Raw genomic sequence first — 24,459 nt, 5'->3', positions numbered from 1 at the left:
TCGACAGTGCAGTGTCGAGTCAGTTTGGTGTGACATAAGCATTGGGAGATCAAAATTGAGAGTAGGAGTGTGCTAGAGGCCTAATGACTCTGATGAGTATAATAAGAAACTGTACAGGGAAATAGGGTGGGCCAGTAAATCAGAGAGTCTTATAATGGGGGATTTTAATTTCCCAGATATTGACTGGAATTTGGGGGCTGGTCACTCACACACTAGCAAGGCTTTTGTGGATTTATTGGATGATTGTTTTCTACATCAGCATGTTCGGGAGGCAACTAGAGGGAGTAATACTCTTGATTTGATTATCAGCAGTGATTCTTCATGCATTAAGAATCTGCAGGTAAATGAACCACTAGGTGGCAGTGATCACAGTGTGCTGAAGTGGGATTTACGCAAGAAGGTAACTACCATTAGGGGTAAAGGGAAGGGTTATTGCTTTCGTAAAGGCGACTACGATGGACTGAGACAGTATTTAAATTCTATGCAGTGGGATGATGTTACCAACTGATGATGTTACCAACAGCAAATTCAAAATGGGAAGCATTCAAAGAACTTATCTTGGAAGCCACTAGGCTTTACATACCAACTAAGAAATATTGTTCTAGGTTTAGGCCAAAATGGATGTCAGATGAACTAATGAGGCATATGGCAGAGAAGAAAAATGCATGGGATACTTACAAATTAACACATGACACAGAAGCCTATGATAGATACAAGTTTGTCTGTAACCAAGTCACAAAGGAGGTTAGGCAGGCGAAGACAGATTACGAGAGATCTTTGGCAAGGGATGCAAAGGAAAACAGCAAAGAGTTTTTTACTTATGTAAATTCTAGAAGAAGGAGATGAATCACATTGCTCAGCTTGATATGGATGGTTCAGCTGTTGATGATGCTGCTCAGGTAGCTAACAAACTGAATGAATATTTTGCATCGACATTCACACATGAGGAGTTATTCAGCGAGGGGAATGCCAGAGGTGTATTCAACTCTTGCAGTAAGCTAGAGAATCTTGTAATAACTGAGAGTAAAGTGGAGATTGTTGAAAATAAATACAAGAACGGCACCTGGGGTGGATGGGATCTATCCAGTTATATTAAAGGAAGCAGCAAAGGAAGTAGGCAAACCCTTAGCCATAATTATGAGAGCTTCCTTGGACTCATGGGAAGTACCCATGGACTGGAGATGTGCAAATATGACCCCAATTCACACAGGAGGATCAAAGGGCGACACAAGTAATTATGGACCTGTTAGTTTAACTTCTGTTCCCGGAAAACTAATGGAGGCACTGTTAAAGAAGCACTGCAGGATCATCTAGACAAGACTTCAGTTATAGCTCAGACACAGCATGGTTTTGTTAAGGGGAAGTCTTGCCTGACCAATTAGATTGGATACTATGATGCAATCGCAAAAGAGCTGGATGTAGGGAATAACTTTGATATTATATACTTGAGTCTTTGAAAGGCTTTTGATACTGTTGCACATGGAAGACTGTTGCATAAATTGGAACAGTGTGGCATTGGAGGAAAATTGCTGCTATGGATAAAGGGGTGGTTGAGGGGAAGAAGACAGAGTGGTAATCAATGGACACTGCTCATCGTGGACTAATGTTATTAGTGGAGTCCCTCAGGGTTCAGTGTTGGATCCATTATTGTTTTCTGTATTTATAAACAATATTGATGATGGTATATCAAGCTTAATGTCCAAGTTAGCGGACGATACAAAGGTTGATAGGGTTGTTAAGGACACTACTGACGCTATGCTGCTGCAACAGGATCTGGAAAGGTTGAGCAGATGGGCTGAAAGGTGGCAAATGAAGTTGAGCATTGACGAATGAAACGTACTACATAGGGAAACAGCAACCCCAGAGCAACGTATCAACTGTGTGGTACTACACTAACAGTGGTAGAGAATGAAAGGGACCTGGGGGTGGTTGTGCCGGCAGATATGAAGTTTTCTGAGCAGTGCAGACGGGCTGCAAGAGTAGCTCATGGTGTATTGTCGATGATATATAGGAATTTTTCTAGCAGGGATAAGGAGGTGATTATTCCCTTGTATAAGGAAATGGTCAGGCCACACGTAGAGTACTGTATACAGGTCTTTCAAGAAGGATGTAGAGCTGCTGGAACGAGTACAGAGAAGGGCAACAAGATTAGTGAATGGAACAAAGGGGTGCTCTTACGAAGAAAGGCTTAAGTTTTAGCAAATTACAGTGTCTGGAGACTAGGCACCGGCGAGGTGATCTGACAGATGTGTATAAAGCCTTGAATGGTTTGAGCATGCTCAATGCTGATGGGATTCTGCCTCCTGCTCAGAATAATCACCTGAGAGGGCATAAATTCAAATTGAGGAAAGACAGATGTAGGATAGATATGCGGAAATTTGCCTTTAGCCAGCAGGTGGTTGGTTGGTCGGTCGAGCAGACTTCCATCCCTTGTTGTGGAAGTTGATAGCTTAAATAAATTTAAGGCTGCGCTGGACTGGTATTTCGAACGAACAGAGGTGAAGTGCAAGTTTTTTCTTTTTTTTTTTTTTGGCTGATGCTGCATAAGCTTGCTTTCTTGCATCATATGCCTATGCTAAATAAAATCTAATTGTCTAGTTGTCGATATTGACAAATTACAATTTTGAGAAAATAATATAATCATTGCAAATAAACTTAAGACTTCAAGTAAACACACAGGTTTAATTTTGCAGTTTTTCAAGAACAGATGGATCTTTGCAATTTTATTTTTAGGTTTCAGCCACAGTTGGAAACAAGGTATTTATCTTTCAGAAGAAAAAAAAAGAAAAGTTTTTCATCCCACGCAGAAGGTCCCGGTCTCCTCACAGCATAGACATCTTCAGAAATACAGTCCCCACTAACACCCACAATGCATTGCCACAAAAGTAACGTTGAAATTAATTTCAAAAATTCACTATGACGTTATTGTTTGTTATTTGGTTTTTTTTTTAGGAGCATTAACAACTAAGGCCATATTGCTCCGGGGATATGAGGTGGTTATTACCTGACCTTTCCGAATCCTCCGTATTTGGTGGTCACGGGCTCGGACCCCGGTCGAATCAAGAAGCGTGTGCTACGCACTGTTGCTCCTGCCCACCTGGCTACGGAGGCGCCTTGATCTCTGGGTTTAAGTATTTGGTGGAGAATACTATTTTGGTAATCACCTCATTCCCGAACGCTTCACCAGCGTTTCAGTTTATAGTAACGTCGAACTCAAACGTGATGTCAGAGGATCAGAAGGGAAGCTGTGATTTTCAGTAGTCAGACCAAGGTGTGGGTGATTGTGGAATAATACATCCAGCATCTGGTTTCCCCTGGTAGGAGGTGTAGTTTGGCTAACTAAGCAAATGTCCCAATGACTGATATGAGGTCTTCAGTGGCCTCATGTCTAGGCGTAGGCATGTTAAAATCGCCTATAATGTAATGAAGGCGGTAATATTGGGGGGCTAGGTTGCTATCCATACTATCAGTTCACTTCGTGAATCTTCTGTGTGGTCGGTGGGTAGATACACAAGAAAAATTTGTAGTTGTTTTTTTTTTTTTTTTGTTTTTGTTGGAGTTGTTGGCGCATCGGCTTCTGTGGCCATAATGCACCTCCCAAGGTTTTTGCAGTACTTTGAGTACTGCAAGCCCAAGGCGGAATTCGAACCCGCGACCTTTGGGTTGCCAGGCAGGCGCTTTACCCACCCGGCTAGCCGGGTGGGTAAAGTTGTATGGCATCCTTTCTTAATGTGGCACATAAGGCTTCGAAGCGGGTGCAATCCATTTTTTTGGATTGCATCAGCTTTTTTCCGATTAAAGTGGGCCCTGGCAGGGGAAAAGTTGATTTTGTCTTGACTGCCATTCGTAAGCTTCCATTGCTTATGTAGCACTTGTTTCTTTTTGAAACTGTTGTTGAGGCCAGCAGTCCACCGCTTTCTGGAACAGGGAGTCACTGTTACTCGTTTGGTGGCAGCATAGTCGGTGACGGATTTAATCCAGTTGGACCTGAGTGTCGTTGCAAGGCTGAGGTCGGAGTCAATGCGGGCCTCCTAAGGAATGCAGAATGCTGCTTCTACACAGAGTAGAAGCAGCATCCTGCATTCCCTACGTGTTGTTGAAGAAAATGCGAGATTCAGTAGGTTCAATCCCCTGGTGGTGTTCTCATTGACCAGTGTCATGTCGATGGAAATGTTGAAGAACTCAGAGGGGTTGATAAAGAGGCGATGACAGTTTGGAGTAGGTTTAAATGGCCGCAAACAAGGAACTGTGCAGACAGACAAAGATGATTTAAGAGCTAGTTCCCCAGATCTTCAGTAATTTTAATTGTAGGTCCTGGGGGAGGGTAATATACACGGAAGCGAAATCAATGTGGCTGGAGTGGAAACGTAGCGAGACTATATTCGCTTCAAAAGCTTGAGGTCAAATGCTCATAGGAGAATAGGGAGGTGTTATACAGTATGGCTACTCCACCGCCTCTAGATTGCTCCCTGGAGGCAGACCAGCAGTAACTGAGAAGAAAAGTCTTTATTAGGTTGAAGAAACGTTTCTGCGAGGCATACCACGTCAGCGGCCTAACGTGGTATGCCTCGCTCTAGTTTGCTCTAGTTTATTCCTAATGGACCTGATGTTTTGGAAGTACACCCTAATGAGAGATGGTCGACGAACTTCCGTCGTGTTCGCGAGCGAACACGCCAACTTCCTAACTTAAGATGGACCGGAATTTGAGAACCATCGCACAGAGGACTCAGGATACTAATAATAATAAGATTCTTTATTAACATAAATTTTATACAATAGTGATTCCTTACACAGAAAGCCAGAGGAATCTTACAATTCGTTGTTTATACAAGTGATTTTGTTTTATAATAGGAAAAAAATAATAATAACTAAATAATAATTAATAGATAAAAGCAAATATGATAATCAAAATGTAAAATTGAAGTAGTTATCACAGCGAAAAGGACTACAAGTTGAGCAGAACATGAAATGACATCGGCTAGCTAAGATCGGCACTTACATAAATGTCCTTTACAAACAGCAAGATGGGACAAGATGCCATTGCGATATGCCTTGTCTATAGTCCACAGGTAGATGTCGATGTTGAGCGAGTTGAGAGTGTCCAGAGTCACATTTAGGAAGTGTCTCTTGAAATTCTGGAGCCTTGAGCACAAGGAGGGGGTACTACGGAGATGTCTGCCTGGCAAACGCCAACCAACCGTGTTCCAGATGTTGATGTGATCCTGCTTAGCTGAGCACAGATGAAGGAATGACTTTATTTTTAGCACATGGGCTCTGTGGACTATGGGCGTATATTGCAGGTTGCAACAGAGAGTAGATTTAGATGTTGTGTAGATCTGGTGCGACCACTTGAGCACCCAGAATTCGAGGCCCCATAGTTTCCTGAGGCTGGTGGGTGGCGCGGCCGACCAAACTTCCACTGCATAGGAGTACACTACAGAGGTAAGTTGCAAGGTATTTCTTGATTATTTGCTTATTGTGCGTTTTGCACAGATCAATTTTCATTCCCCAGAACGCTCTTAGGGCTTTGGAATACTGAACTTGGATTTGTGTTTTATAGGTGAGGTGGGTATCAAAGATTACTCCTAGGAATTTGACACTGTCTGGGGGAGTCGAAACATTTCCTGCCAATTCCGGAAGTAGAGAAGATGCAGTATCAGAAGAAATGATCCGACTTGGCGTAAAGATGAGATAGTTTGACTTCTCTGGATTGACTGACAGGCCAAAAAATTTAGCATACTTACAGAATGTATTTAGGTAGCTGTTTACAGATTCAGAGGAGGTTTTGTCTTTCTTGTGAGTCACCAACATGGCGTTTGCATGGCAAGTAGCATACGATAGGAAAGCTGAAATTTGATCCTTTAGTGGAACGAATATTGCTGGAAATAGCGAGGCTGAGAGAGAACCACCTTGTGGAATCCCTACTTCGACGCTTTTAGTGACTAATGCCATCGCCTTTGAAATTAAACTTTCTCCTAGATAGCAAACTATTGAGGATCTCCAACATATTTCCGGATATCCTGTAGAATCTTTCAAGTAAACGAAGAAGGGGTGTTATTTGGACCGAGTCGAAAGCAGATTTCATGTCCAGAAAAATAGTGTGAAGGTCTTCGTTGTCATTCCAGGCCTGAAGTATTTTCTGTGATAATGACTGTAGGCAGGCTACGGTAGATCTATTAGGCATGGCATAATGGGTATGTTCTGGCCTATGCGCAAAGATTGCGAGTGCTACATCATTATAGATGCAGTTCTCGAGGCATTTCAGGTAGGGAGAGGCAATTGATATTGGCCTGAAGTCAGCCGGTCTTTTCGCACGAGGCTTTTTCGGAACTGCCACGACTCTGTATGATAACCAGCTTGAAGGCACCTGTGCAAATTTGAGTACTTTGTTGTAGAGTTGAGTGAGCTCTTTGCTGATGAAACGAGAAGCAATTTTTAGACTAAACAGGGGTATTGCGTAAATTCCTATGGTGGACGTGTCAGATAGTGAATTTATTATTTTTATTAGTTGTTCTTCGGAAATTTCTGTATTACTAGAAGGTGAAGAAATGTTAAACGCTTCGTTCCAAGGATATGCTTCGGACACACGGTAATCTCGCTTAAAACGCAGCACATGCTCACACCATTCCTGGACATATAAAGATAGAGGGGCTGCAAGTATGATTTGTGGACCACACACGCACGTTTTCCCCTGGATAGCCGTCCGTTCATGAAATTGTCAATAGCAAATTGTTTACTTTTCTGGAAATCCATCCTTGCTTTGGAAAATTTGGCGTATGGCTCATGAAGGCGACTTCTTGTAAGAGGCATGGGCTGCCTGTTTTTCCCTAAAGGCCTTAGTCAGGAGGTCATTCCACCATGGCTTTGAGTGGGAACTAAGGATGCAAGTTTTGGACATTGCAGCCCTTTCAATGAATTCCATCCATCTCGAAAGCCAGTAGGCAGCCTCATTGATGTTATGCTCAGCCAGTATGTTCCATGAGCAAAATTGGAAAAGGGTAGTAACATTTTTCCAATGTTGATGTATTTTGGATTGTATACTCTCCTGACAGTGTTTGTAATTTGTACTTGTGTACGTTCATCCTTAGGTGCCTGCAGAGATATCATCGCAGCAATCAGAACGTGATCGGACGGGAGGAAGTTCTCAGTTATGGTCAGGGTTTCCTTTTCTAAACAGTTTGAGAAGATGCGCTGCAGGGTGGCATCGCTGTGTGAGGGAGGAACATGAATAAGACCAATGCCCATTTCCGACATGTTCAATGACAGTGTATCTAGGAGCTTCTTTTTGGCTAGCAGTGGAAGGTTGGTCTCCGAGGATGATGAGCTTTTGCCGATGATTGATTGTGGATGACAGCCATGTTGTCAGGTTAAGGACACAATCCTCAGAAACCGATGGAGGGAAATAAACGACACACACACAGAGATCGACAAACCGGCAATTTGGTAGATTCCGAGAAATGATTCTATGTCAGGATTTTATTGTTATTTTGGTTTTTAAGAGCATTAGCAACTAAAGCCATATTGCTCCGGGATATGCGGTGGTCATTCCCTGACCTTTCCGCATCCTCCGTATTTGGTGGTGACTGGCTCGAACCTCGGTCTAATCCAGAAGTGTGTGCTACGCACTGCTGCTCCTTGTCCACCTATGTCAGGAGGTGTCCTGGGTAAGTGGATGCCTTAATCGGGGGGAGTGAACTCCTTTGACAGATTGCTACACCGCCACCTCGTCTCCCAATTCTCTTAGCAGCCAGCGTGTGATAGCCAAAATTTGAGGTGAAGGCAGCAATTTCCATTTCATCTCTGAGCCAGGTTTCAATCAGCATGACGAAGTCGTACTCTGAGCAGGAAAGCAAATCAAGTAGACCATTTAGCTTGTTTTTGACACTCCTGATGTTTTGTAGGAAACATCGAATTTTTACTTCGACAGAAGGTTGTACTATGATGAGATTACTCTCGGAACAGTATTTCCTTTTCATATGATCATCTGAAATTTCGTCCCGGGATCGATGTCGCGTTCGATGTGCCCTCTTACTGGATATTCTAACTGGAATGCGATCGGTCCGATGTTCGCTCGTCATCTCCACGTTAGACATCCACAAGTTGCACCCGCTCTCGGATATAATTTGGAAGACTCCGCTAGAGAGGACAGGTAGCTATGCTGGCGTAGTTATGCATCGTTGTGGAATGGGGTTCGGGCATGATAAGTTCTTGGCCTTTAGTGTCCCATAGTATGGCATTACCAACAGACCTCTGGGCCAGTATTCGGCATTGAGATATTGTTGGCAATTAGACTCATCAATCTGATTTCTAAAGGAAGCATAAGACGGATGCTTGGTATTGATTTTGAAAGGCTTACCAGGTATGCCTAGTTCCATCAACAGTGCCTGAATTTCTTCAACGTTTGTCAACGGATCCAGTCTGCTAATGAAGATATTTGCGTGAGTATTGCTGGTGGCTTGGCGATCTCGTATTCTGAGGCTAGTATTAGCTACTCTCGTGCCAATCAAGGTGGTTTTGTTGTTTCTGGAATACCGTTGGCGTGGGGATGCTTGCGTCGGTTGAGGTCCGGGCATCTGACCCTGCTATGCTCCATTCATGCCTGCAATGTCAGAGTTCCGTTTCGTAGATTTTAGCATTGCACTATAGGCGCTGTCTTTAGAGAGTGCAACTATATCCGTTTCGGGTAGTAGCGATGACTCAGGTGTGGGAGATGGGCGTTCCTGTGGGCCAGGACAAGGGAGCCTAGTGTTCACGGGCAAGAGACCTTGTAGTAGGCTCAAGGACTTTCGTTGATAATCTTCAAGCTGGCTCAGACGTTCCCTTAGCGAGCTATTTTCTGAATGCAGCTTTCTTAGAATGCCTTCAATAGTTTCAAGTTTCTCAGTGTTACACCCGCAAAAAGAGCAGCTGACTCTTATCATAGCAGGGTGGAGCTTTAACTGTGTGGCTTGGCAAAGTAGTGGGACGAAAGGAAGACTGCTGAGATCGTTGGAAGTTGTCCGGGGGTGAGTCGAGTCAGCTGTGGGCGATGGTGGTGTTGCAGACTTGGTTTTGGTGCAGAGGTGGAGGTTGGGGAAGGTGACTGATTCTTCTATAGAAGGGTCTAATAATGGTGCCGATAGGCCAGATAGATTCATTCTGATGTTTAATGTAGTAATATCTTTATTGCAGGCAGTGAATGGTTACATGATTGCCTGATGCAATGACACCCATTACAGCGACAATGCTAGGTGTCTTCAAGCCTTATTGCCTTACATTTCAGTATCAGATGTTAATCGTACCTGTCTATTGGGGCGTATCCTATCCAGGATTTTCTATAGTGAGGGTGGCAAGAACAGAGAGGAATCATTAAGCTTTAATCATCATGGAGAAGTAAAAAAATATCAAAATCAGCATTATTTGATTCGTTGAACTCTCTCCTGTTGGTTATCATCGTCGACCACTGTTCAGATAGTCACAGAACGAGAACACTTAACCATGTTGGCAGCTGCAGAGATAATGGCACCCGCACGCCTTGCCCCCATAGTCATTCGACGTTTGAAGTCGGAAAGTCGTTAAATTTAGAACAAGACTTGAATATTTGCTACAGCAAATGATGGCTAGGTCTAACTCCGACCACTGCTTCGCGCTAATTGGTATGCGTTAGAGTGAATATCATTCTACAAGTGAGTAGAGCAGGTAGGAATTCAATCGGCTTCCATGTTCGGCTAGTGAAAATAGGTTAGCATTAGTTGGGGCATATGAGGCAAGAAAGCAAGCTTATATAACATCAGCCTGTTTTTATTTTTCATCCTTTGCCAAAGATTTTTCGTGATCTGCCTTTGCCTGCCTAACCTTCTTTCTGACTTGATTACCGACTAGCTTATATCTTATAATAAATATCTTTATTGCAGGCAGTGATTGGTTACATGATTGCCTGATGCAATAATACCCACAACAGCGACAATGCTAGGGGTTTAACATTAAATAACTAATACAGGAAAAATTACATAAAACATATATTAGGACATAAAACGTATAATTACATATTTTACATTTAAAATTAATATTAACATGTAAAATGAAGACACATGAAAAGCGATGAAAGGACGATGACAGTCACTCGGTTGAAGACGAAAGCTGTTCCCTGATGATGCATCTTCTGTACGATTTGTCCTCTATGAACTTTTGTAGTCCACATCCATCTCCTGGACATTGTGGAACATCTCCATGGGCAGGAATCTATCCCCTATTCTGAGCCTCCACGCCACAGACTGCAGAGAGGGGAGGGCTCTTAAGGGTTTCGGGGGGATCCTCCAATTGCACATCTGCCAAAAATTATATAGGTTATGTTAGTTACGCCACCAAATTCTGGACGGATTAGGGACACCGTTGTTCTCTAGAATCCGTCTCGAATTTGGTGGCTTAAACCAATCCGACCTTATGAAAGTCTGTTAAGAAAATTCGGTTAATTTTTACAACCTAGTAAAATATTGTTAAAATCCCATCCCATGGATCTTTGCGACAAGCATGATAGACAAGGGTAGCTGCTCCCACAATGATGATAGATAATGAAAGATAAGGGTAGCTCCTTTCTTATTTCTCTTACAAGATCTGATTTCAGTATACGGAAACACGGGGTGCTATATTCTAAAGATGCGAAGAATGTTGCCAAGATTCAGGGGGAACCATTGCTCTCAAGGGAAGGCGCCTCCGTAGCCAGGTGGAAAGGAGCAGCAGTGCGTAACACACGCTTCTTGATTAGACCGGGGTTCGAGCCTGTCACCACCGAATACGGAGGATGCGGAAAGGTCAGGGAATGACCACCGCATATCCTGGAGCAATATGGCCTTAGTTGCTAATGCTCCTAAAAACAAAATAACAAACAAACAAACAAACAAACAGCTCTCAAGGGCTGCTAATGAACAGTGGTTTGCGTTACAGTGAATATTGTCTTGGCGATAGTTTTAAGTTGGGAAAAGATATCTCTCCCCTTGACGCTGATTTTAAATCGGGGAAACTCACCAAAGGATACGTAATTTACCACTTTTTTTCATTGATTTCTCACCCCCTTGGTGCTGATTTAAAATCGGAAAACGAGACCCCCCCCCCAAGTTGGTTTAAAATAAGGAAACAGTTCTCCCACTCCATCCCTTTGCGCTGATTTTAACCAGCTCCAAGGGGAGGAACTCTTTTTCCCGAATTAAAACCAGAGCTAAGGTGGTATTCACTCTAACGAAACCACCGGTAATTAGCAGCCCGTGAGAGCAATAGTACCATATCCTAAAGATTCGAGAAATCTCGCCAAGTTCCATAGGATACTATTGCTCTCACGGGCTGCTAATTACCGGTGGTTTCGTGTTTCCTTGTACTCTTGCCGTTTATTGGATTGGATGGGTACACATTGCGCTCTCTCGATATAACGTGCCTATAAAAATGAAAACTTTAGACATTAATTACTAAATTGCTTTTTACTGAAATTACGTTTATTACTGAATCACACCTAAAATTCTTACCTCATCCTTATTCTGATGGCGATTCTTAGGGATGTTGAGGAATGGCCTTTATGATCAGGTTACATTGCTGTCGCATAAAATAACAGATTGATTTACAAAGTAAAATTCAGATTAATTAAAACTTCTAAATTTTGACTTTTTACATTTGTATTTTAGATCTTTCTTTTTTTTTTTTTTCTTAAATTCACAGGATAAAGTTTATTTTTGAAGTTTCAGAACCGTAATGAAAGATATACCTCAAGAGTTTTTATCTGTTACCCCAACTGGGCATATTATCTAGATGTTCTGGGGACAGAAACGTTTCAAGTGAGCGGGTTGCTAATGCCAGGGAAGAGAGCCTAAAAAACTTCAAGGGTTGTGTTAGGATTGTTAAATATACAAGAACAGTAAATCTTAATTGTTTATACAGAAACGAAGTGTCGTCAATAAAATGAGCGAATTCGAACTGCTGGTTAAAACAAGTAACGCGGACATAATAGGGCTTACAGAGACGTGGTGCCACCCGGAAATTGGGGATGATGAGTTTCAGTACGGCTTGTATAATGTATTTAGGAAGGATAGGTTAGATAGAAGGGGTGGTGGGATTATGCTTCTTATCAGAAGTAGATATCGCGCAGAGAATGAATACATTTAAACTGTGGTATGCTTTTAAAACATTAATCACAGATGCCTTCAATGCGTATATACCATTAAAAAAATACTCCACGAGAAGGGTTCCAATTTGGATGAGTAGTGAAGTTGGCACATTACTTGAGCAGAAAAAGGTGGCATGGAAACGTTACAGAGCAATAAAAAGTACTGAAGCCTATAACAGCTGCAAGCTGATGTGTAATAGAGCCACAGAAAAGGTTCGACAGGCAAAGGCAGTTTATGAGAAATCACTAGCAAACAGAGCAAAGAGTGGGGATAAGGAATTCTTCACATATATAAATGCCAAGTAGTGCAGGACAAACCAGATCGGACCTTTACGTAAGGGAAAGGGGATAGTAATAAATACACCAGCTGCCGTTGCAGATGAACTCAACAGTTATTTTGCATCGATATTTACAAATGAAAAGCCTTTTGTGGCAAAGGGAAATTGTGGGAGCGAAGTTAAAAAATATGTAATTAATGATATTGAAATTTCGCAAGATTATTTAATGAAAAAACTTTCGAGCTTACAGGCCAGTAAGGCTCCTGGAGCTGATGGAATATACCCTATAATCTTAAGGGAGGCGGCAAGTGAGTGCATTTGTGGGGGGGGGGGGAGATGATTGATGTTTAATTATCTTTATATATTTTATATATTTCTTTTTTTTTTCGTTATTATATGTAACTTTTATTTATTTATTTTGTTTCCTCATGCTATAAGACTTATTCCCCGTGCTCTACTATGCCCCCCGTTTTGTTCCCTCCCACTTTACACCTGACTTGTTAATCTCCCAGAAGATTCTGGACTCTAGGGGGGTCTCAATATTTTAGGTATTCCTCCTCTGGACTGGCTGAAGTTCAAAATGACTGACAGACACATGAGTACAAAACATGTCAATATTTATTGACATTATATACATTTCAATCAATAGCTACAATTAACTGCGAACTTTATTATGTGTGGCTTTGTTAGACTGCTACGCCTTATCTGTGTAAAAATCCTTGTAATCCAAACTACTAAATTTTATACATACATGATTTTATATATATATATATATATATATATATGACTACAGAACTAGACGATGACTACAGAAACGGATAGCTCGTTAATTATGGTTGATACATTGTAAGGGTTAGCCCTTGAAAAAGTCCCTTGCAATGTATCTTATTGCCATAACTAACTTTTTATTGGTATTTTTATATATATTTATTGCTTATGCCATGGCATAGATTGATTTTTTCCAGGTCACGTTGGGTACCCGCCATGGTTTATGGTTTACCTGATAAGCTAGTATATCATATTTTACTTTAAAAAAAAAAAAAAAAAAAAACTCTAACCATTATTAACTTAACTCATATTCATACAGACCGATGTAATGTTTAATCGTCCTAGATGGCATTAATTGGTTATGTTACTACTTAATATTTATTATAATATTTATATTTATTATAACATTTAATATTTGCTTTGTTATACTTGGAAATACAAAGGGGATTACCTGAGTTGTGACTCGTCTACCAGGAATTTTCCTACATAGCTACACATATACATCCGTTAACACTTCTTAGTATTAAATACAGTCTGTAATGGTGGCCTCTCAGACAGCCTTTTTCCCTGTTTGGGTCTTCTGACGTTTACTGGAGAATTTTATATGTATGCGCACATCTTATATTTATACGATCATGAGTTTCTACACAAATAAGAATAACATAATGCTACGTCGGTCGCGTAGAATAAATTGTACCGCGGATATCACTGAGGCTCTGGGTGACCCGACAAGTTCTTCTACTAGCCATTCAGCATCTAATGCTGCTGTCCAATTGAATCTATTCAGTGCCAATGCTGAGGCTCCTACTAACATAGCATGCCATACTAATGATCTTACCGAGATAGCAAATAATAATGTAGCGCTTACCGATATTGCCTGCGATGCTCCTGATACTACAGACGTAGTAACTTGCAATAAACATAATAGCAGCTATCTAAAATTTAATAGTTGTAACAATACACTTTGTCAGACCTGTCCTAACATGAGCAAGTATCATATTACTAATAACATCGACGCTCCAGTTTTTTGCCATGCCAGTGGGGTGGTGTACCTCATTAATTGCAACTTATGTGAAGCTAAATACATAGGACAAACCGGAGGGGAGCTACACATTAGGATTAACGTGCATAGATCCCACATTAAAAACTTCGTTAATATTAAAGACATCGAACTACAGCACTTTCAACTACACAGCTTTAGCAATACTTCTATTACTATATTAACTATTGAAAGTAACCACAATACCAGGCTAGAATCCGAAAATATCAATATATTAAAATATAAAACACTGTATCCCTATGGTCTTAATAATAAATTTAATGGAAATTGCTACACTAGCAATACTATGAACGATACTTGTATATATAGCCTGTTTCAAATAGTGAAAAGACCCAAATCTAACAGAATAACCAAAACATACAATAAAAAAGCCCGCACACCAAATATAACTGACGATTTCAATGACATGTTAATGCATTGGGACAAACCAATTATACATGTCAAACAGATTCATGATTTTATATTCGGGTTGAAACATAGTAAAATCCGAGCCCTTGACACCATCAACTCCAACTATAGACATAACAACTTACACCTTAACCTCCTGATTAAAGACATAATTAAATTTATTTTTAGTAATAAAAAAACGAAGGTTACATATGAATATATAAACATTAAATTCAGCCACGCATTATTCGATTATGTCTGCCTAGATAAAACCATTAACGTATATATAAGTGATTTACCTATTACCAATGCACTGTTACGTACTAGATTCAGCTATAATAAACCGTTTGGACTATTGGTCTGTAACTATAAAAAAGCAGCTACTAACCTCGTCAATAGTGATATTGAGGCGGATTGCTATTGCCATTTACCGCAATATCAGACATATGTGGACGCACACCATAAACACATTATCACAGGAGATTTGAACATTATAGACTATCCTGAGCTACGTGAGATTCTATCATTTGGTTTTAAATTTCGACCAAATACTGATATTAATACCTATGCCATCATTAAACAACTACATTCAGATATAATGAAGTTCTGCCTAAAGTTATCCTACAAATATAACACATCCTTGGAAGCCTTCCACAAGTGGCTTACACTCACCTTTCAGGCCATCAAGAAACAGATAAAGTCCGCAAGCAGGAAACTACCACCTACTAAGATTTTTAATATAGATGCAATTAAGCGTAAGCTTAAACTGATACAAGATAAGTTTATTATTATTACTACTATTGATAAAGCCTCTAATAACTACAGCATCATATGTAAAAAATTTTACACTACAGCATTACTAAATGAACTTAACAACAGTAGCACATACAAAATAGTAACGGATAAACGTAACGCTATTACTAAGAAAATACGTGCGTGGCATAAAAAATTAAAACTTACCAACCATACAACTACATACCCATACATATACTGTATACCTAAGTTTCATAAAAATCCGACAGGTTTTAGATTTATAACTTCGTGTAGGGATAGCTACGCTAAGATTCCGCATCGCAAACTAGTTAATTTACTTCAAATTATTTTTGATAGCATAGGTCATTCAAATATTATTCTCAATAATAGACCGGTATTGAATTACATCAATAGCAACACAGGCATCCATACGATAGAACATATCAATACGTTCGACTTTAATAACTTGTTTACTAGCATCCCACATAACAGCCTAAAAACTGTGTTCAGCCATTATTATGATAAATACAAAAATATCTTACCCTGTGAGAAACACTACTGGGATGACCTTTTCAACCTTTGCATCTTCAATAACTACATATTTAATGGCAGTAATCTTTATAGGCAACATACAGGGATACCGATGGGTGCATGTAGCTCATGCATTGTGGCAAATTTATACCTACACCACTTCGAATATAATTTTAAACAAAATATGGTTCTATACAGATATATTGACGATTTGATAGTTTTTAATATGCCTGACTTCCATATGGAAGCAATCAAATATTATCCGCCTGAATTAACATTAGAACGCACCAACACTAATAATTCCAAATCTGCTACCTTCCTTGACTTGGATATAAGGATAGATAACAATACTGTACACACTAAACTGTATGATAAACGCAAAAATTTTCATTTTAATGCTATTGACCTCACTAACTGGAACTCGAATATCTCAAAAAGGATACATCGCAATACCCTAATCGCGCAAAGCATCAGAAGAATACATATATGTAACCAGACAGATTATATAATAGATACACTCATTGAATTCAGATCCAAGCTTTTAGAAAATTACTTCCCACACCACATAATTACTAGATATATGTATAGAGCTTTATTGATAGCAAACAACAAGGGGAACTATAATCTTAACGCACAGAGTATTATAGATAAAGTCCTAAACAGGCGCTAATATAACATAGCCGTTGTAAAAAATTTTCATAGGTGTTTCTTTGGCTTAGATAAATTTCGTTGGATATGTAATTATGTAAATAGTAGGCACTGCCCATGGAGTAAGTTACATATAGCTTACTCGCATTAAAAACTTGTACCTATATTTGCTCCATGGGTAGGAACTTATTCTGTAAACTTCTATTATTACTTCGAGATATACTTATTTGACGGCTTTTCTATGTGTAATACTATACAGTATATTAAATAACAGCAGAGGGCGCTGTATGTAATTATACTTATTTTATCACTTAACTTAACTATTACATTTCCTAGGGGGGGCTGCGATCGGTAGTTATATATGCTACACGCGCCAATACATGTGGTTTTCTAGTACCTTGGCCATACGTTGGTAAGCATTCTAATTTTAATCTTAAATCATTCTAACCAGGATACCTTACTATAAGGTACATCCTATGTTAATTATTTTGCTTTTTCTTTGCTGTTTAACTTTCACTTTCTTATCCCTATTTTTTCATACCTCATGAACTATTAGAGTATTCGAGGGGGATTGAGGTACTATATCTATTCTTATACCTTTGTTCCGTTCGCCTTTGTTAGCTATAGCTCACACTGTTATTACTTTTATTAATTTGATGAGACTACCGTGGCAGCATTTACTATCAACTACGCACATATGCCTAACAATAATTATAGCTCTTTCTATAATTTTAATTTAATTTTATATTTTGGCTATCCGTCGGGCTAACAGTCATCTTGCCAGTTAACTGCTAAATTTGGATTAATTATAAAATTTTATTACTACTATTTGGCTCTAACTTACTACAAATTTTATACTTTTGGCTCTAACTACTACAATATTCATACTTTTGGCTCTAACTTAATACTATTTTACGTATATTAGGACATAGTTATGCTGGACGATGACTACAGAAACGGATAGCTCGTTAATTATGGTTGATACATTGTAAGGGTTAGCCCTTGAAAAAGTCCCTTGCAATGTATCTTATTGCCATAACTAACTTTTTATTGGTATTTTTATATATATTTATTGCTTATGTCATGGCATAGATTGATTTTTTCCAGGTCACGTTGGGTACCCGCCATGGTTTATGGTTTACCTGATAAGCTAGTATATCATATTTTACTTTAAAAAAAAAAAAAAACTAACCATTATTAACTTAACTCATATTCATACAGACCGATGTAATGTTTAATCGTCCTAGATGGCATTAATTGGTTATGTTACTACTTAATATTTATTATAATATTTATATTTATTATAACATTTAATATTTGCTTTGTTATACTTGGAGATATATATAATCATGTTCTTAGTGTGCCTCATCTTTGGTTCTAACAGGTCTAGGAGTTCATTACACCTCATAATCCTTACATCAGTTTTCCTACTACTTGACTGCCCTAGTAAGTCTACAGGTAGCTTTCAGTATGAGAATAAACAATTACAAGGAGCTATATATACAGGGTGATTCAGTACCAGTGCGACAAACTTGCAGGAGGTGTAGGGGGGCCAAAGACGAATCGGAATCACATAGCATTGCAGGGTCCGAAATGCCTTCGTCATGCGGTAGACGACGTTAACGGGAGGTCGCGTGAACAGCGATCCCGCTGGAAGTCAGCATTTGCGAACCGTTTCTGTTGAAGAAACCAAGTAGCAAAAGTCCTCCGGAGTGGATAATCCGCAGGCTCCAATGATTGGACGCGTTGCACAAGGTTTGAACTCATTTGGTTTGTTGACAGTATCCTCCATACAGTGGATTGGGAAATACCCAATCGTTGGCCTATTTCGAGTAGTCTTACTCGGATTGCCTTCTGCAAGACGTAGGACATTCTCCTCATTGTCTTCGTCGTTCGCACTTGAAACAACCAGTCTCACGTAACCTTCTGTGCACACGTGCGAAAATCGTATGATGAGGAGCATGCCTGTGCGGGAAACGTTCCTGGTACAAGCGCAGAGCGGCGCGCCCGTTGCAGTCCGCAGCGCCATGCGCGAGGTAAAGTGTTCATTGTCTAACGGCCCAAGGGGTTTCCCCCATCTCCGTGTTGTGTACTCTGTTTGTGAAACACAGAACACTGTGAAGGTACATGTCTATGTTGTGTTGTTCCTCTGACCTTTTAGTCGTTGAGTCCCTAGTGGGACCCCCCCCCCCGTTGCCCACACTTAACCCCGAGGAGGCAGGTCAAGCATTTTTGGGATCGCATTAGAAGTAATTACTCTGGCAGGCCCTGCCACCTAATTTCCTAAGATTTCAGTGGCAAGGGCCTAAAAAGAAAAATAAATAAAATAAATATTTAAATAAATCAATAAAAAAATAATAATAAAATAAAAATAATAATAAAAAATAATAAAGGTGCATGTCGGCCAGTTCAACGTTTGAATACTACTGCCTCGGGAACCGGTTCGCAAATGCTGACTTCCAGCGTTCACGCGACCTCCCGTTCAACGTCCTCTACCGCATGACGAAGGCATTTCGGACCCTGCAATGCTATGTGATTCCGATTCGTCTTTGTGCTCCTTACACCTCCTGCAAGCTTGTCGCACTGGTAGTGAATCACCCCGTCTGTATATATATATATATATATATTTATTGTATTTTCTAACTGAGATATATATCTCAGTTAGAAAATACAATAAATATGATAGTAAATAAATACTATAAATAATATACTATAAAACATATAAATAATAGACAATAAATAATACAATAAATAAATACAATACAATAGATATGAGAGATATAAGGAAAGGATTTTCTGACTCAGTTAGAAAATCCTTTCCTTAACTACAGATCTGTTCACCATTCATAATCAACCAATGTAATAAACCATCTTCCCGTATATCTAATCCAATAATTCTTTAATTAGCTAGACACTCAATCTGTGTTTTATCCGTTTTAAACAATTATTATCACACTAAATTATACTCTTAATAAATCCCAATTCACTATAATTTAACATTTCAACTACAATCCTTTGTTACCTTATTAGTCATTCCCCCAAAATCTACTATTATATCAGGGTACCCCTTCTATCCACTAATTAACTTTTACCTTAAGGTCCTACTCTTAATTTCTCTACAACGCAGTGTACATGGGTGCAATTACGTTTACCTTTCTCCCTTAGATTAAGTATTTCCTCTAGAGTCCTTCCTTCACTAACTTAAGATTTTTCCGTACTTAGCTATCACTTACTCAGTTTTGCGAGTGTTCTCTCTATTCTGGGCTGCCATACCATCTGCATAACGGCGTAGTCTAGAAGGCGGCGGTTGTTCATCCTTGGAATATATCAATCTACCTGAGGTTCGTTCTCCCGTAGGCACCGCTCTGCTGATTGAATAAGGATCCTTTCTCGCGTCATCGGTCAGCGCTGCATCCGTGTACTGCTCTGGCACTGAGAAAATTTTAGAGTCGGCCGGTCGCTCATCACTGCTCATTTGAGTACCCTGCCTCTAGAATTCTCCTTGGGCGTTCTTCCCTTTCCTTCACTATGAACTGCATCAGCTTCTCTCACTGTTCCGTATTCATTGGCTACGGCTATATCTTCATTCTTCTATGTGGACACATTCTTTCTCCAACTTTAGACTTACATAAATTACTCACAAGGAAAATTTCCTTCCTATTACTACGCCCTCCTCTCCAAAACTTTTAACCCCCACCCAAACTCAACGACTCTGCCACACGACTGTCTTCCTACACGCACACTGCCCAAAAACTAAAACTCGTTTTCTCCCTTTACTCTGAATTTCAAAATTTCCTACACTTTCTCTCTGACCAATCGCTGACCTGTACATCCCTTCCCCTGTAATTCCAATTCGTCTCCTTTACTCTTCCGTGGGCGTGTCCTCCACCCTTTTTAGAGAGGGCTTCCAGTTTCCAGCAATTTCCGGAAGTCTAGAAGCTTCTAGATCTTCTTTCTGATCGCCCATCTACTCCCTGTATTTGTCTTGCTGCACCTGTCGTTAATCACCCCCATGAAATTTTAAAGAGTGCACTCAATTTCTTGAGCTCCATCTCTATCTTAATTGTGTTTTTGTTGCGGCCCATTGTTCTTTAGGGGCGAAATGTTGACTCAGATCTGTGCTCATTAAATACGGACTGCTCCATCGGTGCTTCTATTGAATCGCGTGTTCGAAATGCTTCCCCCCCCCCTTGCTACGTTAATCTTCCTCTTACTTAAAGGTAATAGGCGAAACGAACACAATTAAACCTGGGACTTTTCTGAACTATCCTATTCAAATTATGTTATTTATTTTGACCTGATATATTTAAAAATCACTAAAAATCACTAATTTTCCAATATCAATAATACCCATTATTAATAACAGTTGTAAGGACAAGTCATTACATATTGAACCATTGAGGCTAATTATGCCAGCATCACTAGACTCTGGGGAGATTCCCTTGGATTGGTAAAGTGCCAATGCATCTCCCATACATAAGGGTGGCTATAAGAGAAGTAGGAAATTATCGACCTCAGTCTGACTTCAGTGGTAGGGAAAATCTCGTAATTTATCTAAACCTTGGTTTTCCAATAAATGTGCTAACGCTGTTCAAGAGAAGAATGTTGCATATCGTAATTGGCTTGTTTCTAATTCTTCAATTTCATTTTCTGCCTACACCAAAGCTCGCAACAATTGTAAAGCAGTTATTAATCAGTCCAAACTAGAGTTTGAACAGGCTAAGAGTAGAAAACTTGCTTCTTGCCCTAATGGTAGCCGAGCATTCTGGTCTCTAGCCAAAGCTATTGGCCGCAACTTTTGCCCATCTCTGCTCCACCTCTGTCCAAACCAGATGGTTCTGCTGTCACTTCAACCAAGGATAAAGCTGACCTGCTAGCATCCCATTTTTCTTCCAACTCGTATATTAATGATTTTGGTAAAGCACCTCCCACCATTCCCAACACGCCCCATTCAATGCCTCCTGTGGTCTTCCGTCAAAAGGATGCCAGAAGGGTTTTGACGAATCTTCATGCTAAGAAAGCTCAAGGTCCCGATTGTATTTCTCCGCTTGTTCTCAAAACCTGTGCTCCTGAACTTACTCCTATTCTTTGCTGCCTTTTTTCACTTTCTTATTCCAAAGGTGTTTTTCCTTCTGCTTGGAAATTTGCTCATAACCAGCCAGTTCCTAAAAAGGGTGACAAATCCTTCCCATCCAATTATCGTCCCATTGCAATTACTTCTCCTCTTTCTAAAGTAATGGAGAAATCAATGAACGGCCAACTCTTAAACTATTTAGAAACCTTCCGTCTGATCAACGATCGCTATTATGGATTCCGCCAGTGTCGATCCACTGGTGATGTTCTGGCTTATGTTACCCATTTATGGATTAATTCAATGGAAAGGTTCGGTGAAACACAAGTAGTTGCTCTTGACATCTCAAAGGCTTTCGATCGTGTTTGGAATAAAGGTCTTCTAAACAAGCTTCCATCTTATAGTTTGCCAACCGTTTTTAGTAATTGGTTATCCAGTTTTCTCTCCGATCGCTCACTGAGGGTGATGGTAGATGGCTCTCTGTCTTCTAACTTCTCCACTAATGCCGGTGTCCCCCAAGGTTCAGTTCTTTCCCCCACTCTTTTCCTCCTGTATATCAATGACCTTCTTCCATTGACCGGAAATCCTATCCATAGTTATGCCGATGATAGCACATTGCATTCATCTTTCCATTTTGAGAAACCTTGCCCTGTTCAATCAGCTTCAACTTCTCGAATATCTGCTACCAATTCCCTAAATGCCGATCTCCATGTAATTCTCCAGTGGGGCAAAGACAACTTAGTTGATTTCAACCCTTCTAAAACTCAGTCTTGTCTTATATCGCAAAAAGAATTATTCTTCTCCTATGCTTATCTTTAGTGACACTCCAATTTCTAGGCAAAATGATATCTCTTTTGGGGATTACCCTGACTTCTAATCTCACTTGGCACAAGCACATTACAAATATCGCTTCTTCTGCATCAAAAAAACTTGGTTTTCTCTTTCGCTCTCGGCGTTACTTTTCTTCCAAACAGCTGCTCACACTCTACAAATCGCAAATCCGCCCTGCCATGGAATATTGTTCCCACATCTGGGGTGGTGCCCCCAAAACCTCTCTCAGGCTTCTCGATTCCGTTCAGAAGAGGGCAGTTAGGTTAATTAATGATTCATCTCTAACAGTCTCTCCACTCGCTTTCTCATAGACGCACTGTTTCTGGTGCATGCCTCTTCTACAGATACTTCCATGGGCACTGTTCTTCTGAATTGGCTTCTATAATTCCCGCTCTCTCTTTCAAAACAGTCCGAACACGCGCCGCCTCCAGCCAACATCCATTTACTGTTCAACTTGAAACTCACAGAACCAACTTTTCATCTTCCTCGTTTATTCGTTTAACTGCCGTTTTCTGGAACAACCTTCCTTCATACGTATTTCCTGAAAATGACAGTCTACAGAAGTTCAAGTCCAATGTCAACAAATATCTTTCGTCTTCTCAACCTCCAACCCAAGCACGGTACTACGTTTTATGGGATTTAATACCTCTCGTGTTTGGGTTTTACATAAAAAAAAAAAAAAAAATTTATGGAGGCAATGATCAAGGGTGGAATTCAGGATCATTTGGATCGAATTGAAATTCTCAAGGATACTCAGCATGGTTTTGTAAAGGGAAAATCATGTTTAACAAATCTGGTTCGCTATTTCGAAAGGGTCACTCACGAGCTGGATTTAGGGAATAATTTCGACATTGTTTATTTAGATTTCAGCAAAGCTTTTGACTCAGTCCCAAGTGAGCGGTTGCTTTATAAGCTGGAACAGGTTGGAATCACTGGGAAAATTCTTAGATGGATAGCAGTATGACTTCAGGGCAGGAGACAGAGGGTTGTGTTAAATGGCTGTTCCTCAGATTGGGTTGATGTAAGAAGATCAGTATTAGGCCCACTGTTCTTAATTTTCATAAACGACATCGATGAAGGGACAGAGGGCGGGATGTCTAAAGTTGCAGATGATGTTAAAATTGGTAGAGTAGTTAATGATCACTATCAGGCTGAGCTTCTTCAGAGAGACCTAGATAGACTTCAAGAATGGTCAGAAAAATGACAGCTGTCCTTTAATCCAACAAAATGTAAGGTATTACACCTGGGAAACAGTAATCCCAAAAAAACTTATTCACTTGCTGGAGTTCAACTAAACCCAGTACTGGAGGAAAGGGACTTGGGTGTTACGATACGGTCATACATGAAATTCTCTGAGCATTGTAAACAATGCTCAGTGAATTTTTTGTCGAATCTATCGAACTTTTCCAAGTAGAGATAGGGACGTGATAATCCCATTATATAAGGCTTTTGTTAGACCACACTTGGAATACTGTGTTCAAGGGCGTCCTTATGCAAAAGGGCGTCCTTATGAAGAAAGACTTCGAATATGTGGGTTACAGAGTTTGGAAACTAGACACCTTAGAGGTGATTTGATTGAGGTGTTTAATGCTCTGAGAGGCATCAGTAAAATGAATGAGGATGAAATTTTCAATATTAGAAATGATGCTAGAACTGGGGGACATAAATTCAAGTTACGGGGGGGGGGTGAAATGTTTAGGTTGGACTGCAGGAAGTTTTATTTTAGCCAGCGAGTTATAAATTACTGGAATAAGTTGCCTTCATGGGTGGTAGAGGCCGATAGTTTGGGGAAATTCAAAGGTCATCTGGATAGTACCTTCGGGTGAGGGAAGCGCATAGTATGATAGGTTTAATTTCCTTTTCTTTTATTAATTATTATTTATTTAGTTATTATTTGTTTGGTTTTATCATTGTTTTTTTCGATTTTTTTTTTTCTTTTTTCTTTTGGCTGGTGCAGCCTAAGCCATAGGCTTTCTTGCACCATGCGGCCATTACTAATACT

At 40.0% G+C, this 24,459-nt stretch overlaps 1 long non-coding RNA gene across 1 annotated transcript in view; it reads right to left on the bottom strand.

Annotated features, from left to right (window-relative positions):
- Positions 1–24,459, bottom strand: part of LOC150076618 (uncharacterized) — a 73,937-nt gene that overhangs the window by 30,866 nt on the left and 18,612 nt on the right. Inside the window, exon 2 of the long non-coding RNA XR_016547822.1 lies at positions 11,496–11,562. This is a non-coding gene — a long non-coding RNA (uncharacterized LOC150076618). The remainder of the gene's footprint in view (positions 1–11,495; positions 11,563–24,459) is intronic.

The sequence above is a fragment of the Mastigoproctus giganteus genome, chromosome 13 (assembly GCF_048544385.1).
Source record: "Mastigoproctus giganteus isolate SK-2022 chromosome 13, ASM4854438v1, whole genome shotgun sequence".
Classification (NCBI taxonomy): domain Eukaryota; kingdom Metazoa; phylum Arthropoda; class Arachnida; order Uropygi; family Thelyphonidae; genus Mastigoproctus; species Mastigoproctus giganteus.
This window is presented reverse-complemented; position numbering and strand designations above follow the sequence as displayed.